The sequence below is a fragment of the Humulus lupulus genome, chromosome 4 (genome assembly GCF_963169125.1).
Source record: "Humulus lupulus chromosome 4, drHumLupu1.1, whole genome shotgun sequence".
NCBI classification, from domain to species: Eukaryota; Viridiplantae; Streptophyta; class Magnoliopsida; order Rosales; family Cannabaceae; genus Humulus; species Humulus lupulus.
In genome coordinates, this window is record NC_084796.1 from 111,631,175 (window position 1) to 111,656,120 (window position 24,946).

Consider the following 24,946-nt stretch of genomic DNA (forward strand, 5'->3'; position numbering starts at 1 on the left):
TGACTTTGATATGAACCTACTGAGGGTAGCAACTCTCCCTGTTAAGCTTTGCACTTCTTTGATTGTGGTAGGTAACTTCATGTTGATCAATTCTTTTATCTTCTCGGGGTTAGCCTTGATTCCACGTGAATGGAATATGTATCTGAGAAACTTACCAGAACCAACTCCAAATGAGCACTTAAGAGGATTTAACTTCATGCGATACTTTCTAAGTATTGCAAAGCATTCTTCCAAGCATTGAACATGCCCTACAGCTTTTTTGGACTTGACCAACATGTCATCAACATATACCTCCATACTTTTGTCAATCAAGTCTCAGAACATGCCATTCACTAAATTCTGGTAGGTGATTCCAACGTTCTTCAAGCCGAATGGTATTACCTTATAACAGTACAATCCCTTGTCTGTACGGAAGCTAGTATATTCCTCATTGGGAGGGTGCATCGACCAGTTGGTCTATTCTGGGTAGTGGGAAGCAGTCTTTGGGGCAGGCCTTGTTCAGATCTGTGAAGTCCACGCATGTCCTTCACTTCCCATTTGGTTTTAGGACCAGCACGGGGTTTGATACCCAATCTAGGTAGTAGGCCTCTCTTATAAAATCATTTTCCTTGAGCCGTTCGACCTCCTCCTTCAGGGCTTGAGAACGGTCTTTGTCAAGCAGTCTCCTTTTTTGTTTCACTGGTGGGTAGTTTTTGTCCACATTGAGGACATGGCTTATTGCAGAAGGCGAAATTCCAACCATGTCCTTATGTGGCCAGGCAAAGACGTCCTGGTTCTTCTTCAAAAATTCTATCAACCGTGCCTTAATTTCCACCTTTAGCTTCTTCACGAATTTGACTACTATAGTCGGGTCCTCCTCATCTAGTAGAACTTTGTTAAGATCTTCGACTGGTCCTACCCCCATGATGTCATCCCCAAAGCGAGGATCGATGTCGTTTCCCTCTCTTTGGGAAACTTGCTATAATAACAAATCATCGTTAAAAGGAGCCCCCAACTCTAGTAGAGTGTTTCTTTCAATGTCAACTTCCATGTTGACAACTTCATCGGTTCCTTCATTCCTTTCGCAGAAGTTTACTACCATGTTGTTTATGCTTGTTCCTTTATTTTCCTTGACTACTGACGCATTATAGCATTCTCGTGCCTATCTTTGGTTACCCTGTACGCATCCTTTCCCTGCGCTAGTGAAGAACTTCAAAGATAGATGTCAGATAAACACTGCTGCGTGTAATGCCATCAGGAGAGGTCTCCCGAGCACTACATTGTAAGACGATGGGAAATCTACCACTAGGAACTCTATCATCATAGTCTCGTGCCTGGGGGCATCCTCCATCATGACCGGTAGTTTGATAGTTCCTACTGGTGCTAGGCATTCTCCTATGAACCCATATATCACTTGGGAACATGATGCCAGGTCCTTGACCATGAGCTTCATCTTCTCAAGGGAAGATATGTAGATGATATCAACTGAGCTTCCCGTATCCACCAAGCATCTCTTCACTCGAGCATTGGCAATTTGAATGGTAAGGACCAGAGGGTCATTATGGGGGTACCTCATGTGCCTGACGTCATCCTTTGTAAAAGTGAGAGTTTCACTTTTATACTTTGTATTTTTTGGAGACCGCTCCTTGACTGCCATGCACTGGGAAGACTCCCCTACCTTATGTCTTTGGGTCCTTGAATATTTCTCACGAGCATTGTTACTATTTCCTGCTATGTGGGGCCCCCCACATATGGTATCTAATGTGAAGTCCATAGCCGCTGGCTCCAGTGATGGACTCCTTGTAACGACCCGGATTTTCAAGACTCGATAATGCGGAAATATAAATGTTTTCATTTAACAAAATGTCTCAAAAACCCGTATAAAAAAAAAACTTTTTTAAAAAGTCGTATGGCCATACTTAACATTTAGTTTCAACATATTTTATAAAGAGTAGAGTGAGCCTAGTTTAGGAAAATTACACAACATTTCCAAAAATAAAACGGCTTCCCAAAAGGTCGGTCCACATGTACATTTGCAAGGAAGACTCCAGCGCTCACTGCTCTGCCTTGCCCTTGCTCTTACCTACAACATGAAACAACTAGGTAAGCGAAAACGCTTAGTAAGATCAACTTTCAAACAAAGCATGTAGAGAATTAGGGTTCCGGACCCATCCGGACCCTAAACAATCAATTTCAAGAACGCTAAAGCATCCTGGCAAACTTATGGTCATGCCTGATAACCAATGATAAATTAAATCGTAACTAGATAAAAATCCTGCACTCAGAAAAATCCCAGAACAAGCAGATATATTATATCACAACTATATCTTATCAACAATTATATCCCTGCACTCAGAAAATCCCAGAGCAAGCAGATATATTATATCACAACTATATCTTATCAACAATTATATCCCTGCACTCAGAAAATCCCAGAGCAAGCAGATATATTATATCACAACTATAATTCGAGACCAACGCTCGACAATTTCCAACAATTCATGCGTAACGCGCCCTCCAACATAATTGCTAATCTGTAAAAGAGAACTGAGTCCCCACACTAAGATCTAGCCAATAAATATTCTCATCAAGGGTAACTATCGTGTTACTTAGGGCATCGCTACATATTCAAGAGTGTAATCCAATTTACACGGTTTTATGGAGACTTCTATGTTAATCAGTGGTGCTGGTGAGCAGCTGCCCCTAGGGTGTTCAACCTCACTCTATCTTGGCAACCCCTAGTATCTCTAGGCACTCTCACGGAATGGCCAATATTCACGGCTGCTATCCGGGAATAACTTATCAGAGTACTTGCTCGGATTCTAACCGTCCAATGATTAAGTAAGCATGAGGGCCCCTAGGTCCCATTTATCTTGGCGCCCCTAGGTTTAACCAGCTTATCCTCATCTCATGGCCACTCGTCTCGGTAATGAACCAGACATAAATAAAATCAAGCAGTGTGACGGGGATCAACCGTCTAGGATATGACGGACTTCTACCGTTCATATTTTCTAAATCAGCACTCACTAGACTAACGTCTCTAAGCAACTTTCTATGACAGCCTATGTATATGCATGTATCCCTATACTAACATACAAGACAATAATCATTTCATGTTTCAGCCATACAATATAAGTTGACTTACTTGGAGTCCTTAGCGCTCAGCAAGTTTTCACCCTCCAACGTTCAGTCCAGTTACGCTTAGCCAATACTGTAGTTATCCATACAGTATACTCGGATTAATTATGGCACTCATAATTCATTATTATTATTTTGGGCAGTTTGGTCATTTTAATAAAAGTCATTTGTAAGGATTTACAATCCTTATTTGGTTTTAAACTTATTAAGGAAAGTTATACAAAATATTCGAGACTAAACCTTAAGTCTCGGGGAGACCTATCCTAAGGTCTCGATACCTAGGCTCGGGTATCACAATGGTATTTCCCACAATCTGCTAAAAATCTTATTCTTTCCAGGTATCGCTATTAACCCGCACTTTCGACTAGTCGGTTAAAATATGTAAGATTTTAGCCGGTATTATATCCAGAAAATACAAATAAATTCCTTAATTATTTTTAAAGAAAATAAACTCTTTAAATTTTCCTTTTATTTTTCTTAAGGTTTTAATATCTAAAAACCGTTTTAAGAAAATTGCCTAATTTGTCTTAATTAGGAAAACCGTTATAAATTTCTCATCTTGACTAATTAATTTTCCAAAAGCAATTAATCAATTTTACTTACTAGGAAAATAATTTATTTAATTATTTTTCTCAAAATATAGGGTTTTAATCCCTCTTTTAATTTATTAACTATTAATAAATTAAATCTCTTATTTTTAGAAAGAATAAAAACTCTTTAATAAAAATAATTCATTTAAACTCAAAGGGTAAATTTTAGTGAAAATATGATTTCAAGACTTACCATTTTATATCTTGAAATAAACAAAATTTTACTTTTTACCTTATGTTCCAAAATCTCATTTTTACACTAAGTGTGAAAAACCTATTTTTCATATTTTTAACTACATACTTCGTTAGTTCATAACTTGAAATTTACTTACCCAATTGTTACCAAAATTTCCCAATTCCATTTTTGTTATGCCATTTAGGTCTTTGAAAAATCTTAGGTCAAAATGAGCATTTTTGATTGGTGAAATCATTTTCCAACAATGAGGTAAAAATGACATTATTTTCAAGTCCTTATTTTTTCCAAACTTTGACAGTTAATAAATTTCAAACCGTTCAATATTTTCTTACCAAATTTTACAGTGGAATAATAGGTTATGCAAGTAATATGTCCACAAAATTTTAGAAAAAACTGGGTTCATTTGTCCTATACAGTGGCTGTCCAAACTTGTTTCCAAAAATAAGAATACGAAAAAACAGTTTTTTACCTAATATTTGAAATAGCATAACTTACTCATTTCTAAACATTTTTTTGTGTTTCAAAAGCTCAATTTTATGTACTCAATCTCAACAACATCACAGTACAATTTAATTTTACAAAAACAATATACAGTGGCTGCTTGACCCCTTGGAAGTCACAGCTCAAAACATGTTTTGTTTTAGGGTATCCTACAAAACCCTTGGGGGTTTTGGTTCCCATTTTCAAAAATCAATACTCATGCATCATAAAAATTATTAAACAACTACCATAACCTTATTACATCATCAACAAGAAACTCTAAGCATTAGATATACAAAATAATGCTTAAAACTAAAAACCCTACAACAAAATCATCAAAAGTAAACTTTTTACCTCTTTGGTGTTCTTGCTTAAGGTTTGGACCTTCCTATAAGCTTTGACTCCTTCAAAACCTTTCAAAAACCCTAACAAACTCCCCCCAACAACATAGTCAATTAGCTATTTGAAACTCTATGCTTAAAACTTTACAAAAGTCTAGATTAATGAAACTTTACCTTAGGGAAAACCCTTCCTAGACCAAGACTTAGCTTCCAAGTTTCTTTGGTGTTCTTGGGGTTGCAAATGGAGAGAACACTTGAGAGAGTCTTCAAAAATCAGATGAGAGTGAATGAGGGAGGGAGAGTGGTCGGATTTGGGGGTTAGAATGGCTCACACAACTCTTCAAAATATCACAAAACACTTGAGTGCTTTTCTACCCACTTGCCCACTTGACTTCTTACACCTTTTTCACTCTCATTAAGTTTTAATCACCAAACTTACTATTAATTAATTAAATTAAATGTCTCTCATATTTAATTTAATTAACCACAAAATAAAATTTAACCTAAGGTCCATTCATGGAATAAAATTCCCCATTTCGGCAAAATTAGGCATTTAACACAAAATGCCTTAAAATTTCCATTTTCTTTTAGGTTTATTATTTTTGACCAAACTTTAACTTTTATGAATGTATTTTATGCCCAAAATATAATTGCCATGATTTTTCATTTTATTTTCCGAGATTTTTACCCGATCAGGGTTTTTGTGTCGGTCCAGGACCGAAAGTCTTATCTTGACTTTTAAAATCACAAAATTCATATTTTGGCTAGCAATAACTCATGGAATACTTACAAACAAAATATAATATTATTTAAAATAATATTCTTAACCCGGGGGGAAAATCCCGACCCGAGTCGTTTAAAGGTACCCAAAAACGTAGGACGTTACACTCCTCTCCCTTCGGAACTCTGGATTCCTGCTCGGGGTTTCAGTCTTACTTGGTACCTTAAGAGTTTTCTTGATCGGAGGAGAAACTCAATCTCATCTTTCAACTATTTCCATTCGTTTGTGTTGAGCCCATAATCATTATGGAAACGAAAAAACTTATTTTTGTCCCTCTTTCCTTCTGAACGCAAGGGTGGTGGCTTTTGGTATGGTACCTCCTTGTATGTTTACAAGTAAATCTCAGCCCTTGATGTAGTCAAGATGGTATAATTGGTGAACTTGGGCTGGTAGGGCTTCTGCTTAGGCTGTTTGTCGACTGGTGCTGACTTAGCTTTTTTTTCTCCACCCTGCTCGGCCCCTGAGGTACTATACTTTTTACCGTTGCCCCCATTGTCATCCTGAGGGTTTGCGCCATTCTTGTCTGTCTTGGTAGTGGTTGGATGGTTTATGCCGTTTTCTTCCTTCATGATAGCATCATCTAGCTTCGTCCATTTTTCTGCTCGGTCTAGGAAGTCCTACAAGGTGTTGATGGGCTCCTGTGTATGTTATCCCACAAGGGACTACGATAAATTATTCCTGTCGAGATGGCAACAAAATTCCCCTCATCTCCTACTATGGATGCTAGGTTTGCCTCTCTCATGAATCTTTGGATGTAGTCCTTCAGGGATTCATCATTCCCTTGCTTGATGTCAGCTAGCCGATTGGCTTAAACTGGTTGAATCTGTCCGGCATTGAAGACCTTGCAAAATATCTTCCTAAACTTCTCCCAAGAAGTGATGGATCCAGGTTTGAATTTACAATACCATTCCTAAGTTGAGTCAAAGTGCTAGGGAATACCCTGCACCTACAATCATGCTCCACGCTGAGTAACTCCATCTGATCCTCGAACTTTCCAATGTGTCGTACTGGGTCCTCCTTCCCAGTGTATGTTGGAAGTTTTAGGGTCTTATATTTTGGTGGTGGTTGAGCAGCTTGGATCATGGCACTAAAGGGACTCCCGCTTCTATGAGCCAGCTCAATATCAGAAGGTTTCTTTGTCAGGCCCTGGACAGCCATGACAAGTGCATCTATTTAAGCCTGCACTGCCGGTGGGATCGCTGCTCCAGGTGGGGTAGACGTCCCTGGTACTCCCTTCTGAGCGATGGTCCTCCTGTTGACGACCTCTCTCAGATCCTGAGGTTGTGCATCTTTCCCGAGCCTATCGAACACGGTATTGGTGTTGTTCACCGGTTCCTTTCCCTTGTGAGACTGAGGGTATAGCGGTGGTAGGTCTGCCTTGCCCTTTTCGGTGCGACCCTTGCCCCGAGCCTCTCCTCCTACATGACTTTAAGACTTTGAGCGGCCATTTCCATTCCTATCACGCCTCTCAGATGTTTGACCCTCATCTGTTGTGTTGTTTTGTCTGTCCCCCTGGGAGGGGGCCTTCGAGTTGGTAACACTCTTACTTCGAGAAGAAGTGTTATTCTTCTTAGTCATGGAGGAGGCAATCTTGGACTGTGCCTCTTCATCCTGTCTCTCGGAAAGTGGCTCAGAGAGCGTCCTTGGGGTTCGACTCCTCCTTTGGGACTCCCTGTTACTGCTATCTCGCATTCCTGCTGCTTTGTCCTGAGCCTCCCTCATCGCCTGAACAGCGGCTTCAGCGTTAGCTCGGGCTAAATGGGTTGCTGCCTCAACGGCCACAGCAGTCTCCTGGTGCCTTCGGTCAACTTCATGCCTCCTCTGGATCATCCTCTGACCTTCTTATCTATCTCTCGTCGTTGTAGTTTCATAGTCTCCCTTTGGAGGGAAATATCTACATCAAAGGCCTCTTGCCTCACCAAAAATTGTGCCATCTCCTCCTAGTGAGCATCCTGTTGATCTTTTGCATCAAGTTTGTCTTCAACCTCCACCTAAGGTTCATTAACGGGATCGATTGGATCCTTAGTTGTGGAATCCCTAGGAGCCATCTTCTTTGTCTGACTAGATTTTGGAGGCATCGTAAAACTTATGAAAGTGTGTTTCTTGATTTCACACTCTCAATGAAACCACTAAAATGTAGATGAGTGAAATTGGCCAACGCTCGTATGTATAGTATACGGCACCTTTTGAACGAAATGAATATAATATAGGATAGAGTACAAATATCTTAAACAAACACACATAAATTTGGTAGTGGTTCAGCCTTGTTCTAATGAACAGTAATAACATAATCCACTTAGTCTTTAGTATTGAATCACTTGATCAACAATTACACAGATGAACTGAAGAGTTCACTCATCACCAATTTGCACAAAGTCTCTCTCCATAAAATATTTGTCTCAAAATCAATTCCAGATCCAACCAACCCTTTTTATGAAGCCCTGGGTCTTTATTTATAGTACCCAGGGGCAATTACATGATTAGTAATACTGGAGATCGTAGTTTGGTACACGATTATTGGATACAAGAGATACGTGTCCACCTCCCCATGATTATGAGATAGTGGGTGTTCTTGTTGTTTCTCTGGATAATGGTTGACAATGCACGATTAAAACCTTCATGAAAATGGTAATCCTTGGTTGGTCTATGAGAATTAGGTGATAGGCTTGATGACCCTTTAGAGCTTGGGTGCTAGGCTTGATGACCCTCCGGGTACTAGGCCTATTGATCTTCTGGGTGCTAGGCCTGGTGATCTTCTGGGTGCTACGCCTAGTGACCTTCTGGGTGCTACGCCTATTGATTTCAACTTGAACGAGCGTCAACTTTATCCAGCAAACTGTATTTTGGAGTTTAGGCCGACCACCCCATGAAGAATAGGGTGGGTCGACCACCCCATGCAGTTCTTCAGCAATTCAGGCCGACCACCCCTAGGGGTTGGGGTCAAGCCGACCACCCCTAGGGGGCTAGGGCCAGGGCGACCACCTCTAGGGGGTTTAGGCCTGGTGGACATCCAAGACCTATCCTTTTTTGCTCATCGGTCTTTTTTCAATACTTTTTCATTTTTCCATGACTTGTGATACCACGTGTCTCTTTCTCATTCGCCATGTCATCTCTTGGATTTTGAGGGGTAACACTTTGCAATTTAGTCCTTCCCTTTATAAATCTTCCTTGTTACATCCTTACCCTTAACAGTGCAGAACAGAGGCGACCTGGGGACCATGGACCTATAATACGAAGCTCTAATAAACCAGAATATTAATTAAATAATATTATTTATTAATTGTCTAATTACTCCACTATAAATATGGAATTTCACTCTAAGTATTTATAGAATTATATTTAAAGAGTTTTCTCTTGTAGTCCTTTGATATATTCAATAAATGTAGTAATGTCCTCCATTTATTGGTTTATTAATTAGAGCTGGTCAAAATTATCGTTTTACCCTTCTAATTACCTTTTGTTTCTTAAGTACCATTAATTCACTAGCGAATAATCAATCTATAATCAAATTGTAGATTTGAGCTCCATAACTATATAGTTCCAAAATTATCCCTTAAGGGAACCAATAATCGATTTGTTATTGAAAAATTATGTTCCCAACCATTCATGATATTGAATCTCCAAAACAAAATTTACTAGCCTCATCATATCAAGAGACCTGAACAAATGAACTAAAAGATCAAATAAACACAAACATGAGTTCATGATCACTCAGGATTTAGACTGCTTTATAAATGACCATCTATTATGACGAGAATTAGATCTTTATGGTAAACAGTAAGTTTATAAAGATAGTTAATTAATATCGATCTTGTCATATATAATCTCTATTATATACATCACATTTACCAAGATGTATATCCACATCAGTAATCTAAATCTGGATTACTTGCATCCCGTCTGCTTAGTAAATCGTACTAGTAACCATTCATTAAAGATTTCATACTATAATATGCTACTGACTATTTTATTCAATGTATATGATCTTAATTCTCTTGTACTAATAAAAGATCATATCCTCATAAATGAATATGGAATGTTCTTGATATTTATATAAATTATTTAAACAATAATTATAACATTAAAATATAATAAAATTGTACTTTTATTTATATCAATAAAACGTCTTTATACATGCTTTTAGGGCATAAACCCTTACAATCTCCCACTTTCCCTCAAAACATGTGAGGCATCTCCCTTAATCACTAATGAATTAAAAGTACTAAAAAATAAAGAGATAATTAAATAGGAAAAATGATAATTACCTCCATCTTTATACATATGAACTAATTATTAGATTATTGAATTGAATGTAATGATTAAATCAATGGACTACTCAAGTTGTACTCAGTAATTTATTCTATAATGACAAGAGTGTAGTCTCACATTTTAAGTGGACTAGTGTGGGACTAATAAATTATGATTATTTGATTAAAGTGACTTAATCAATATATTTTAATTATTAGAGCTTGAATTTATAGGTGCATAGGTTGCAAACCGGCTCTCTACAACACTATATATGGTTAGTTTACAAACCTGGGACGAAGGACACTTTTGTAAAAGAAATTATTTTCTGGTTCAAAATAGCAATTATAAGCTAGTTGTATGTTATAAAATTAATTAATCAATATAATATAATTGATATAAATATATATAATTTGGAAATACATAATTCTACTAATTATTTTTTTAATTAATAAAGATAACATATACAATTATTACTTTCGTTGACTGCCTTTTTCGCTATCAACCTAATCCGAGAGTTTAAAGAAAATAATGGAAAAGAACACAAGGATTTTACATGGTTCAGACTATAAAAGATTCCTCGCCCACGAATCTCTGGTATTTAGTGAGCATGGATCTTATTTGAGCAAGCTTCAATGGTGGTTCTCAGACAACATATATATGGCACAAGATTACAGAGTTTCTCTCTCTAAAATTTGGACCATTTACAAGGAAATACCCCAACCCTATTTATAGAGGTTGGGGTTATTAATATCAATCATTTCTATTTAATACAAATTCCCCCATTGTTGGGGTATTAATGTTGAATTAATACAAAAGGGGTGCACTAAATAGAGACTATGACCTAGGCGAATTGTACGGGGCCCGTTGCAGAAAGTTGTTTACCAACTTTATGGGGAACATGCCTCTAACAGTGACAGGGTGTGGCTACATGCTTTCTCCATGTCAGGCGACGTAGTGGGAAATTTCGATTGTCGAGTGTATGACTCAACACCACTACTCGAGGCTCCTCCAGAAAGCAGTCAAACAATCTTCTGGTGGCTCATATGTGTAGTGACTGACACCTGGCAGCTTGTCTAGGTCCCGATGATAAAATCCTAGACCTAGAAGATAGCTGACTGAAGAAGGCACGAGGTCCTCCAAACTGGTCCTCGGGGTGTGACCTCACTTGGAGACATCCACACCTCAAGGACGGACCTCGAGGGGTGGCCTCCCTTGGAGACATTTGCATCTGGTTGGTTCAGGGTACATGGAGGAGTTCACACTCCAAGAACATCATGTCTTGTCTTGTCGTTAATTACTTATAATCGCCACGTGTCTGGTGTTAAAGATATGGATAACATTTGTCCCCCAAGTCTTCACTCGTCCTTGGGCAGTGGAGACTTACACTGACAGGAGTAATTTGAAAGGTATTTGGGGGGAGACATTTGAGCTTCCCCCAACGTCACTCTGGAAAGTCATGCCACGTGTTGACTCCCTATTGCTAGACCCATATATCTGCGCAATGAATTAGGGGACAACTCCACAACCCAAAACGTTCAATCCGTACCCTAGGCATCCCTTCGCCCCGTGCCCAATGCATCCTTTCCCAATGCTAATGATCAAGATCTGTGCCTTTTGGATCTTGCCCATAGGATTGTTCTTTAGTACCTACGTCGTAGGTAATCCGACGATTGGGGTGGGGTTGCTTCTACCCCAAGTTCTACGAGTATAAAAACTCGAGAACTACCTCTCAGTATTCACCTTATCCATTCGAAATTCAAAACCTCCAAACTTAAAAACTCTATCTTCTTTCTCAAGCTTCCCAGACCTTCAACCATTTCTAAGTTTCTCTGCAATTCTGGACGGTTGGCGAGAATCATCTTATTTCTAGGTGACCAGCAAGTGATTCTTCAAAGTTTTGACTCGTTTCAGCACCTGCCGACACTATATCTCGAGTAAGTATTTACTGGTTTTGTGTTTGGCTTCAAGTTTGCATCGAGTTTTGTTTGAGAGTTTAGGTGCATGCTTAGGAACGTGATTTTATGGCACTTGAGGGGTTATTTTGACCTTTTATAGATCTTCTTTGGCATATTTTGACATAAGAAGTGGTCAAAATGGCCTACTGCACACCTTATGCAACTTCTACCTTTCTGAGCATTCGACCAGAATCTGCAAAATTCTCATATTCAGATGATGTTCATAATCTCCAGTGGTGTTCTCCAACCCCGACTCTTTGGCCCTGAGGAAACCCAAAGTCCTTAGAAATTCTTTCCTCTCTTCTCCTCGAGCAGTAGTTTTAGGGATTCTCATTTTGACCCATCTTTCTTTGGGCCAAGGCACTAACTTCATGGATTGTTGATGTTCGAGGAGCTCCACCAACTACACAAACAAGGTTTCTATGCCTTCGACTCTGAGATTTTACAGATGGTCGAGAAGCTGGGCAACACCTTGAGAAAGGGAAATGAGTGGCTAGTAGTAGTTCAGCCCTTGTAGTACGAGAGGACCCCACTCTGACGGTGACAAGACCCCTCTGAGCTGGCATCTTGGAGGAAGCATCCAATGAGGGTTCGATCTCCATGGAAAAATCGTACACCGCCACAGGATTCGAGGCAAAGGCAATCCCCAACAAGCTCCGACATTGGGGGTATTGGAGAAGATTCTTATCCATTGCTGGGTTGACACCCGTGAGATGTTGGTGTGCTTGTATCGAGAGGACAAGAGGGTGCATGAGAGCATCCATAGGCTCGGGCCCTTAAAAGCCTATCATCTCCAAGATGGTTATAACGACCCAAAAATGCTAATCAGGTTTAATGCCTTGATTAGCGTGTCGAGAGGGCATAATTGGAAATGTGTGTGATTAGTTGATTGAATGCGTGACTATGTGGCATGCATGTTGTATATATGATGATATGAATATATTTATCTGCATGTTTATAAGTATTAGTGTTATCCAAAAAACTGGCATGGATGATGTGGCAAGTGATTCCCGGACACGTGGCTGACACTTGGAGGAACTCTGCTAGGATATCGACCAGAAGACAAATTATAAGCAGTAGGCAGCCGAAACTTACCTGCGACTAGAATGGTTGCGGGTTCCGCATGCTTCGTAATGTTTCTATAAAGATCTTTGTAAATCCCGAAATTGACTCCCACAATCTCCTGAGTATCCGATTATTTAGGAAAGAATATCTGTAACAAATTCATGTAATCCCCCTTGAGCCTATAAATAGAGAAAGATAGCTCAAGGAAGGGACTTTTGGGGGCTTTCGAATTATTTGAGACTAGAGGGATTCTATTTGAGATATTGTCTTGTTCTTCAGAGGTTGGTGAAACTCATTGAACCCTAGTTCTTTGATCACTCCTTTTGATCTTATATCAATAACAATCTAAGTGGACGTATGTTATTACCATATCTTGGGGCCGAACCACTCTAAAATCTTGTGTTCTTATTATTTTCGTCATTACATTTATTTCAACGTATCCTTCCACGTCAAGCGTATTTTGACTCCGTGTCAGTTGGCCAAAATCTGGGTCAACATTATGGTGCTTTCATTGAGAGCTTGATATATCACCGTTGAGAAAACCAATGGCAAAAACTACCAGGAAAACTGGACAGGCGGCCGGAGCTGCACCATCTAACCCGCCTCCTCCTCCCCCTCCCAACGTGGCTGAGGATGAGCCACATTTGGTATTTGAGGAGGAAGAAATGGATGACGCGACGTTAAAAAGTACTTTGGGGGCGTTGCACGTAGAGCTGGCCAATCTGAGGGCCAGCCAGGAAAGTGCTGCCGAAATCATGCCGCGGCAGCAGCAAGAAATTGAACGGCAGCGCGTGGAGTTAAGTGAGAGGCAGGCAGAGATGGACCGTCCCCAGAGCGATGCCATGGCAGCCCTCGAGGCAGCCTTGCAATTGGCTAGGAATCAGGCTGCACCTGCCTCGCAGCCTGATTAACCTATGAATGGACCAACACAAAGGGCTCCTAATCCTAGCCCACCTATCCAACCCTCGAGTCCGCAAAGGCCCGAACAGCCTCAGGTGCCCCATGATGATGTCCCACTGGACCCTGAGGCACAGCCTCCATCCCAAGCTGGTCGCGGCAATCCCCCACATCAGAGGTAGAATAGGACCGGGCATCAGCCTCGCAGTCCTAGACGCCATAGGGGTGACGAGCTGAACCTTCCGAACAGAGGACCGCATCCTCTTGGTAACAGGAGGAACTCAAAGTTAGGCTCTACGGTCCGAGGTCCCCCACGACATGATAATGCACGGGGACCTAATGACCAACGCAGGCCACCCTCTAACGCTCGGGAGGTTTCAGCCCGGGAAGGAAATTGAAGGAATAGTCCATCCCGTCATAGCCAATCACGATTCAGAGATGGAAATGGTTATGATGAAGAGGAAATGTCGGTTGGAGGAATGACAAAAGAGGTGGAAACTGGAGCCAGCCACCTCAAGATGACCAACCCGACAGACGGGACGCTGGGGGGCAACCCAGGCAAAATAACGTCTTCAACCGGCTCGGAGCTAGCGAGCAGCGGAGAAGAGACGAGGATTTGAGAGATGTGCTCAATGATCGCAGTGAGAAACATGGCAAGAACATCCCCCCAGCAACAGAGGCCACAACGATTCCTATCGCTGTGCAGTCCCAGATAGATGCCCTCAACCAGGCAGTGCAACAGCTGGTCGGGGGAAGAACATCTTACATCGACCACGACAGGAGGAAAGGCACTCCTTTCGTTCAGAGGATAGCTATGGCAGAGACTCCTAGCAAGTTTAAAATGCCTATTGTAACGCCCTGGATAACCAAGACCGTTACACTGTGTGTTTAAAATAGTGCAAGACTTGCTAACCAAGTCATTCAGACAAAGTGTAAACTCTATACCATTATCAGAGTAAGAATAAAAAGATTTTGGTCACAAACAGGCTATTTCCACTAAAAATGACGGTTTAATACATGGAGACTCAAAACAGGGTTTAGGTGTCTTAGATACAACAAATTCTAGAAGTTACAAATAGTTCAAGCCACTCTAATGGCAAAATATACATTTTAGGTTTCCGTTCCTGTACAACCTCTCGACCGTGGCGGCCGAGCAGCTGACGATGTACACCTCGCCCCCAGAGCTCTCCAACTCATGGTTGATTCAGCCTACCCTTGCCTTAACCTGCACCACGTAGCACCCGTGAGCCAAGGCCCAGCAAGAAAGCATAATAACATAGCAAGATCAGTAACACTTATCTAATATTTTACAATGCTCAACTAAGAATTCGATATTCCATAACATTTATCCAATCAGTAATAACAGTTTGTCATCCAAACAGTCAATCAACTACATTTATAACACAATATTCACATTCATAATCAATAGATTGTCAAATCCATCAAATAACATTCAGGGTTGGCGCCCTTAGTCGCACCCTCTATTTAACACACTGTCTTCGGCTCATTAGGGCCGCCCCCAGTGTAATACTCACTGACTCCGGCCAGCTTAACCGAGCTCAGTGATAAATAAGCTGCCTCAGCTACCAGTGGCCGAGTCGCGCCCCAGTGCGCAAATATTGATTCCGACACCCTTAGGCCGGTAATCGCATGTCCCATGGCATAATAACACCATCTCATGACATGATATACAAATGTAGGGAGCTCTTAGTCCCATCGTGTCCACATGGTTAATCACATTCACATAACAATGCATACAAACATAGGGAACACTTAGTCCCAACCTAACCACATAATCAGGTGCAGCTTTCTTACCTTTTTCACTAGCTTTGATCACTTGACTCCTTGAGCACGATCCCCCTCGAGCCCTAGCGCTTACCTAATCACAATCATGGCCAAAGTCATTATAAATCCCCAAGTTCAAAACCTAGCCCCGGGGCCAATCCCGAGCCCCCGGGAAGTCCTAGTTCCACCAAACAAGGTTGTGGAACCAAACCCCAAACCTTAGGTCAAAAACCCTTGCAAACAACCCTAAAATTCACTTCAGGAAGCAGGGTAGCGCTACAGCGCTCATGGGAGGGCGCTACAGCGCTACAAACAGAAGCCAAAATCCCTCAGCAAACTTGGCCTAGCGCTACAGCGCCCAAAGGCTAGCGCTGTAGCGCTAGTCACAGACAGATTTACACCAATTTTCCTCCTCTGCGATTTTCTCGAACCAAAACTCTTCCAACTCTTTCCCAATCTCAAAAACAACCTCATGACCCTATTCCACTCACCCCAAGCACCCCAAACATCTAGAACTCAAGCACATGCATCCACAAACTCAGAATTCACCATAGCCACTCCTAAGCTCCAAAACTCAATCAAAACCAGCTGAACAACAAAGTTAGAGTTTAGGCTTTATACCTTTGATAGAATTTCGACCACAAGCTGTCTCTAAACCTTCTTGGCTTGCCTCTCCTCAGTCTTAAGCCTGAATTCCTAAAGTTCCATCCAATTCAACTTAAGCACCATAGCTTAAAAACCAGAAACAAAACCAAACCAGCAACTGAAGAGATTACAGAACCTTACCTCAAGTGATGACCTAATCTTGCTAAACCTTTGCCAAATCCTCAATCTTTGCTCAGAAACCTTGTGGCTTAATTGGACTAACTTTCCTCTGAGTTTTACTCTAGAAACCCTCAAGAAATTGGTGAAGAATACATAAACCGACTTAGAGAGTACAGCTCTATTTTCCCTTCCTTTTCTCTTTTCTTTCTTTTTCAGACTTCTCCAATATTCTACAAATCCCACTAACATAAAGCCCTGGTATTATTTAACTTCTGTAAGCTAAATTACTAGTATGCCCTCCCCATTAAATCCAAACCCTTTAATCCAATTAGGGGCATTTTAGTCATTTTACCCAATTCCCGCTAACTCCTCGAGTGTCTCTAACATTTCCCACTTAATTCCCGATACCTAACTAATCTCCAATTATATTTCTCAATGTTAAAAATAGACTCCAATATGCTCGCTAAATTCCCATTTATACCCCTAGGCTCACCCCCAGCCGAGTATAAATCCCCGGCATGACTTTCTCGCCAATCTGCTCACTAGGATCGTCTCAAGTCACAGATCATAGATATATCCACATAATAATGTGGTCTCAACATTAGCTTACCAAAATATACACAAGTATGCAATTACGCTCTCAATGAGCCAAATTACCATAATACCCTCACAGCAGAGTATATACTCCCATGCATGCCTTTATCATCATATAATAATATGACCCACACAATCATGCATATAATCATATAATAATACAGTAAACCAATTATGGCCCTCCCGGCCTCCTAATCAAGGTCCTAAACCTTATTAGGAAATTTGGGTCGTTACACCTATGCTTCTGAACTTTGATGGGTACGATGACCCGGTATCTCACGTCAATAAGTTTGAGATACAAATGGACATTCAGAAAGTGTCCGAAGATGCTCGGTGCAGGATCTTCCTTGCAACAATTTCTGATGCCGCACAGGAGTGGTTTTTCAAGTTCTCTCTTGAAAGCATAGTTTCCTGGGAGATGTTCGTAAAGGACTTTTACGGACAGTTCTACACAGGTCGAGTGCATCCGACCGAGGCAAACCAGCTGGTTGAAATACGGTAGCAGGATGGAGACCACTGAAGGACTACATCCAGCGCTTTATGCGAGCAGCAGCTGGAGCAAAAATAGTGGGGGACGAAGGCAAAATGATGGCCATAATCGCAGGGGTTAGGCGTCGCACCCCTCTCTGGAAAAGCCTCCGAAAAGATGGGGTTAGAACTACCCAGGAATTATTGGACCGGGCTGATCGTTACATCAAGCTCGAAGATTCCATTGCCGATGATGGAAAGCCTCCAGGCAAGGATAAGAAGGCTGCCGAGCCCGCCAATGGGTCTAAGCCTAACGGTAACGGCAAGGGCGACAGGAACGGCAGCGGCAATGGCAAGAATGGGGGCAAACGGCCACACAATGAGCCTTCCACCTCTGACAATAAACGCGCCAAGGGTAATCGTTATGAACCTCGATTCACTAACTATACTGCCCTAGTTGAGTCTCAGGGAGAGGTTTATCAGGCCACGAGTTCCAGTGTGCCTTATAAGAAGCCTGCCCCCATTCGGAAGGATATTTCGAAAAGAGACACTACCAAGTTCTGTCATCATCATAACGACTACGGACATGACACAAATGAATGCAACCAGTTGAAGGATCAGACAACGACACTTGAGGAGATATGTACGGGCCTCGGGGAATTCACAACGAGCAAGCGCCCACACGCCAATGCTCGCCACCTTTGCAGCCTGCCCCCGTGACTGGCACATTGTTAACCATCTGTGGAGGCCCGCACCTCGCGGGAAACAACGGAAAGGCAAGGGAACGATACGCTCAGACTCTGCACCACGACCAAGACATCGAGATGATGACTGTGGAGGACCGCACGCCAAAAAAGGCTTGATCAGAAGAGGGCAAGATAACCTTCTCTGATAGCGATGCCAAGCATGTCCGGTTCCCACATTCCAATCCGCTGGTCGTGGATATCCAAATGGCCAAGATGATGGTGAAGAGAGTGCTGATCGATACCGGAAGTTCGGTGAATATCCTGTATAAGTCTTTGCTGGAACGCATGAAGTTGTCCGTTAAGGACCTGGAGCCCTGCAACCAAACAATATACGGCTTCTCTAATGAGCGACTCGCCCCTGCAGGGTCAATCAGACTACCGGTGATAGCAGGTACAGCGCCTGCTACCAGGACATTACTCGCTACTTTTATAGTAGTCGATTGTCCTTCGGCATACAATGCCGTCATTGGAAGGCCTATACTGGTTGATCTACGGGCCGTCACCTCTATGTGGCACTTAGCCATGAAATTCCCGACAGACGCAGGGGTAGGACGCATGTTGAGAAACCAGAGGGAAGCCAGAGAGTGCTACAACGCCTCAGTCATGAAGGCGAAAAAGGGAACGTCAAAGAGCACTCCCCCAGATAGGTTCTAGATGGCAATTGATACACAAGCCCAATCTGGTGATGAAGTCACCAAATAGGGTGTTTCCCAAAGTGAGGATAGAGATTTAGATCCTCGCTTTGGGGATTTTGAAGAAAACATAGGACCCGTCGAGGACTTGGAAGAGGTCCAACTTGACGAAAAAGACCCGACCAGAGTCGTGAAGGTCGGGAAAAACTTGGAACAAACCACGAAGCATGCACTGGTGGAATTTCTGAAGAAGAGCCAGGAAGTCTTTGCCTGGTCGCACAAAGACATGGCTGGGATAGACCCTGCAGTTATCAGCCATGTCCTGAACATAGACAAGACTTATCCGCCCGTGCAACAAAAAAGAAGGCTGCTCGATAAAGATCGATCGAGAGCCTTAAACGAAGAAGTTGAGAGGTTAAAGGAGAATGGGTTCGTCAGGGTAGCGTTTTATCCATCGTGGGTCTCCAATCCAGTGCTGGTTCCCAAGCCTAACGGAAAATGGTGAACGTGTGTGGATTTTACAGACCTCAATAAAGCCTGCCCAAAGGACTGCTTCCCACTCCCAAGAATCGACCAGTTGGTCGATGCTACTGCAGGACACGAAATCCTCTCCTTCATGGATGCATATTCAGGCTACAATCAGATTAGCATGCATCCCCCTGACAAAGATCACACCAGCTTTCGGACCGATACGGGCTTGTACTGTTATAAAGTAATGCCCTTCGGACTGAAAAACGCAGGTGCGACTTACCAGCGGTTAGTTAACCACATGTTTAAAGAATTGATCAGGATAAACATGGAGGTATACGTGGACGACATGCTGGTAAATTCTAAGAAGGCAGAAGGACATGTAAGGGATTTACAAGAATGTTTTGATGTATTGAACAAGTACCAGATGAAACTAAATCCTCTCAAATGTTCCTTCGGAGTTGGATCAGGGAAGTTTTTGGGGTTCATTGTAAATTCAAGAGGAATCGAGGCCAACCCCGACAAGATAAAAGCCCTGATCAACATGAAATCGCCAGAAAAGATCAAAGATGTACAAAGTTTAACCGGGAGGATTGCAGCCCTAAATAGATTTATTTCAAAATCAACAGACAAATACGTCCCTTTTTTCAATCTACTTAGGGGCAATAAGAAATTCGAATGGACAGGAGACTGCGAGCAAGCTTTTTAGGCCTTGAAGGCCCATATGGCACAGCCTCCCATTTTATCAAAGCCAATTGAAGGAGAAACTTTGTTCATTTACCTGGCGATCACTGAAGTTGTTGCTAGTGCGGTACTAGTATGAAAGGAAGAGGGCGTACAAAAAGCGGTTTACTATGTAAGCAAGAGGCTAATCGGAGCAGAATTGAGGTATCCTCCCATCGAGAGGTTAGCATACTGTTTAATCTTGGCCTCAAGGAAGCTACGTCCTTACTTTCAAGCCCACTCTATCACGGTTTTAACTGACCAGCCCCTTCGGCAAGTCCTCCAAAAACCAGAAGCGGCTGGGCGCCTATTAAAATGGGCAGTCGAACTAGGGCAGTTCGATATCACGTATTCACCGCGAGCAGCAGTAAAAGGACAAATCTTGGCTGATCTTGTTACAGATTTCACCGAACTCTCAGACAGCGAGCAGTGCGAACAGCCTAGTGCGCCTGAGCCTCAAGATGAAGCTCCTTCGTGGAAGTTATTCACGGATGGGTCGTCCAACGAATCTCTCGTAGGAGCGGGTGTGATATTGATAACGCCAGAAGGGCATCGATTTCACTGTGCCATTAGGTTCAAGTTCACCGCGTCAAATAACGAAGCCGAATACGAAGCACTCTTCGCTGGGTTGAGAATGGCGAAAGACATGAGTATAAAGACGCTTGATATTTACAGTGATTCACAGCTGGTAGTGAATCAAGTTCTTGGGGAATATCAGGCACGAGCCCTAAAGATGGTGGCCTACTTGAATAAAACCAAAGACCTGCTAGCCTAGTTCACGAAGTATACCCTCCAGCAAATACCGTGGGATCAGAATTCGAATGCAGATGCCTTAGCCAAACTCACGAGCGCGAAAGATGCTGACACTTTGAACATTGTGCCAGTAGAAAGATTGAGTGAGCCAAGCATACAAGCAATTGGAGCCAGTATGGAAATCTAGGTAGAAGACACATTGATGGCACCTTACTTGGATTATCTGACAAATGGTGCACTACCAACAGATAGAAACAAGGCCAGAACCCTACAAAGGCAGGCTGCTAGGTACATACAGGTCAATGGTGTTATGTACCGAAGAGGATACTCCATGCCACTACTCAAGTGCATTACACCAGAAAAAGCTAAGGAGCTAATGAAAGAGGTACATGAAGGCTTCTGCGGGGATCACCCTGGGGGCAAAGTTTGGCAAAATAGATTCTAAGCCAAGGTTATTTCTGGCCGACCATGAACGAAGATTCAATGGAGTTTGTGCGAAAATGTGATAAATGTCAAAGGATTTCAAAAGTTCCACGAGTGGCTCCAAACGAGTCGAAACAGATGCAGAGTCCGTGGCCTTTTGCAGTATGGGGGATAGATTTGATTGGATCTCTGCCAACCGGAAAGGGTGGAGTGAAGTATGCAGTTGTGGCGGTCGATTACTTCACCAAATGGGCCGAAGCTGAACCGCTCGCTACCATAACGACCAAGAAATTTCTTGACTTTGTCATCAAGAACATTGTTTGCCGCTATGGTTTGCCGTGAAAGATTGTTTCAGACAACAGAACCCAATTTGACAGTGACTTATTCACCGACTTCTGCGGAAGGCATGGGATTATCAAAAGCTTTTCTTCAGTTGCGCATCCACAAGCGAACGGGCAGGTCGAGGCAGTGAATAAAACGCTTAAGGACACCTTGAAGAAAAGGCTTGAAGACGCTAAGGGAGCATGGCCAGAACAGCTGCCTGAAGTCCTCTGGTCATATAGAACTTCTCACCGAACAGCGACAGGTCATACCCCATTCTCCTTGGCCTACGGATATGAGGCCATGTTACCTGTCGAATTAGATCCCCCCTCACATCGACGCATAACATAAGACTAGGACCAGAACAACCACTGATGATGGAGTCCCTAGACTCAATTGACGAAATACGAGAAAAAGCCCAACTCCGAGTTGCTGCGTACCAGCAAAAGGTCGCCCGGTACTTTAACTCAAAAGTAAAAGAAAGGAAATTCAACGTCAGTGACTTGGTGCTACGACGAGTTTTCTTGAACACCCGCGACCCTAGTGCTGGAGTACTCGGACCCAATTGGGAAGAACCTTACCAGATTGAAGAAATCCTTCACCCGGGCACCTATAAACTTGCACGCCTAAACGGAGATCTCGTTCCACGCTATTGGAATGGAGAACACCTGCACAAGTATTATCAGTGAACAGTCCTTTTTAAAGGACTGGCTTGTAATAACTTTTACTTTTTACAAGTTTTGAAAAAAGGGTTAGCCACGTTGTATGGCTAATCGCTTATAAATGTAAGATCCTTTTTTAGGATCACTCATAAAGACATGTTTAGTCCATTTTTAATACGAGATTATAAGGGACTATGCGCAGCCAGTCATTCTTGCCAACTTTTGTGAATTTATTTTTACAAGTATTTGTTCATTAAGTGTGTTGTTTTGCTGTATTATAAGTATTATGTTTCCTACCGAGCATAAATGTTCAAACAGGTCGTGGTCAAGGCAAGTGACCAAGGACCTAAAGCTCCTCGATCATTTGGGGGGCATATAAGGTACATCGATAGCAAAGCATACCAAAAGGTATGTAAACACATGAACAAAATAAGTGAAAGCATGCTAAGGTACTTAGAGTATTTTTCAAAATGTATATTTTGTTAAATCAAACCAAAGTACTATGCTACGTTCGGTCATACAGACATATGTTATAGTAAATGAAAATATTATAACATTATAATGCAGTCTTTTACACCGCAAGCATCACCGCTTAGATGTAATTGTTCAAATAAAAGAAAAGTTTGCTGCCCATGCAGCAAATTTAAAAAATATAGTCTTTACATCACGACCCGTGGGTCGTGTAATTAAAGAAAGAAAAAATAAAAATTTCAAGAAGCATTAGGAGCAGGAGGGTCTTTATCAACATTTTGATTGGTCGTATCCTCAACAGCTCCTCCTTCCTCTGCGCCAGCGATGCTTGGGGAAGTAGGGATCCTTGCTCTTTCCTTTTCTTCAGCCAATCGAGCAGTGCAGCGGGCCAACTCAGCATTCCTGGCATCTTCTGGAAGGTAGTCAAAGTTGGCACCTCAGTTGTGTTTCCAGAAATCGTAAAAACACAGAAGCATCGCATTCTTGTACCTTTCCAGATCTTTGGCATTGGTAAGCTTCAGCTGCTCTATTTGGCTCTCAAGAACAGCTATGGCCTTGTCCTTTGCAAGATGCTCCTCTTTGAGTCTCTTGCATTCACAATATTGGACTCTGCTGGAATCCTGGTACTCATCCCTCTGCTTCTTCAAGGCTACCTTGGAAGCTTCAGCCTCCTCCATCTTTGCCATCGCAGCATCCTTCTGCTGGGTGACCACCTCCAACTCCCCAACATGCCTGGCTTCTGCAGCCTGAAGCTCCTCAGCAACTTTCACCTGGTACCTCTCGATGGCCTTTACCTGAGCCTGGTCGATGGTAGCTTGGGCACGGGTACGAGCAGCAGTTGCAGTCAGCAAGGCCTGTGGACAAAGGATAAAGTTAGAGCCTGTTGCAAGGAAGAAAACACAAAAGCCAAAGAGATAAGAAATGCTTACGCTGGCAATTTCGTTTAGGGCCCTGTTCAGAATTTGGTCGACCCCCATATTCTCTGCCTCAGCCATCGCATCCTTGCAGTGGTCATACCTCACAATGTGTGCAAGGCGGTCCTTAGCTGCTCGCAAGGTGCGGTTTGAAAGTTTGGCCCCAGGAGCTTCGGCTAGTTGGGATTGTTCTTTATCGGCTACAGGTGGAGGATTCGTCATAGCAGGTGGGGTTTCCTTCTCAACAGGAACCAAAGGCTAGGCAGAAGCTTGCCCAGTTGGCATGTCCTTGGAAGGATCTTCTGTTCGACTCTTCTTGGTAGGAGGTCCTTGGCTCGATTCGCCGTTGTGCCTCCTGGACGTCTTTCGCCGAACTAGAGGGACTTCTACCTCCTCCTCAGTCTGATACAAATCGAAGACGTTGGGAGCGGCCATATCTGCGTACAAATACATTTATGCAAATGATAAGATAAAGGCAGATAAAAACTCTTGATAAAACAGAAAAGAGGTCACAAAGCTTAATACCCGAGCTACAACTAATGGTCACTATACTTTTGACTCTATTAGCCACACACTCAATATCTGGCACGAAGAAGTCTGGCCCTAGATTTGGAGTATACGTAAAGTTTCCCTCCCCATCAAACAAGTGACAGGGAATTGGAAAGCTATTTAAAAGCGATATAACAGTACCATTTTCATCGGAGGATTCACCCAAGTCGACAACAGACTCTGTTGCCTTTTGTTTCCCCTTGCCTTGGGGTGCAGAAGGCCTTTCTGCGGAAGGTTTGCCCGTGGGTTCCCTGATTGTAACCCCCGTCGGCCTCCTTCGAGGAGGGGACGATGGGAGTTGTTGCTCAGGATCCCCCACGGCCGTGGCATCTTCTACCACAGGTTCTCTTGTTTCATGGCGAGGAGCTAGGAGGCCGAATAGCCTCAGATTTTCATCAGTGACCAGGGACTTGACGCTTTTTTCTGCGTCTGTCATCCTGGACAATGCGGTGGACCTCAACACCATGTCTAGTGTTGGGGTCGGACATAGCCATGGTCCTGAAAGGCAAAGTGTACTTTAAGAAAAATGAAGGAAAATTCGCTGATGAAAAGTATCGACCAGTAAAAATAGCACTTACCTCCTCGAGCAAAGGCCAGATTGTTGGTGGTCATGTCCGGCATGAGGAAGTACTCCTTACCGTACTGCCCCACGTTGGATATGTGCGTAGTGTCACTCAGGAACGTCCAGCTCGTCTCCTGGTGGCAAAGATGAAAGAAGCCCGTCCCATACTTTTGAGGGTTGGACTTGAGGTGGAAAAGGAAATTGACCTCATGGGGGGTAGGTTCTGGCCATTTTTTAAGTTTGTACAGGATATAGAGTGCGACCAGCATTCTATATCCATTCGGAGTAATTTGAAAGGGGGCAACACCAAAATAGTTGGCCACCCCCTAATAAAAAGGATGTAGACGGAGGATAGCCCCCGCCTCTATATGATATCTAGACCAAGCACTGTATACACCTCCGGGAAGGTTAGCCCTTTGGTCTGCAGCTGGAATTCTGAG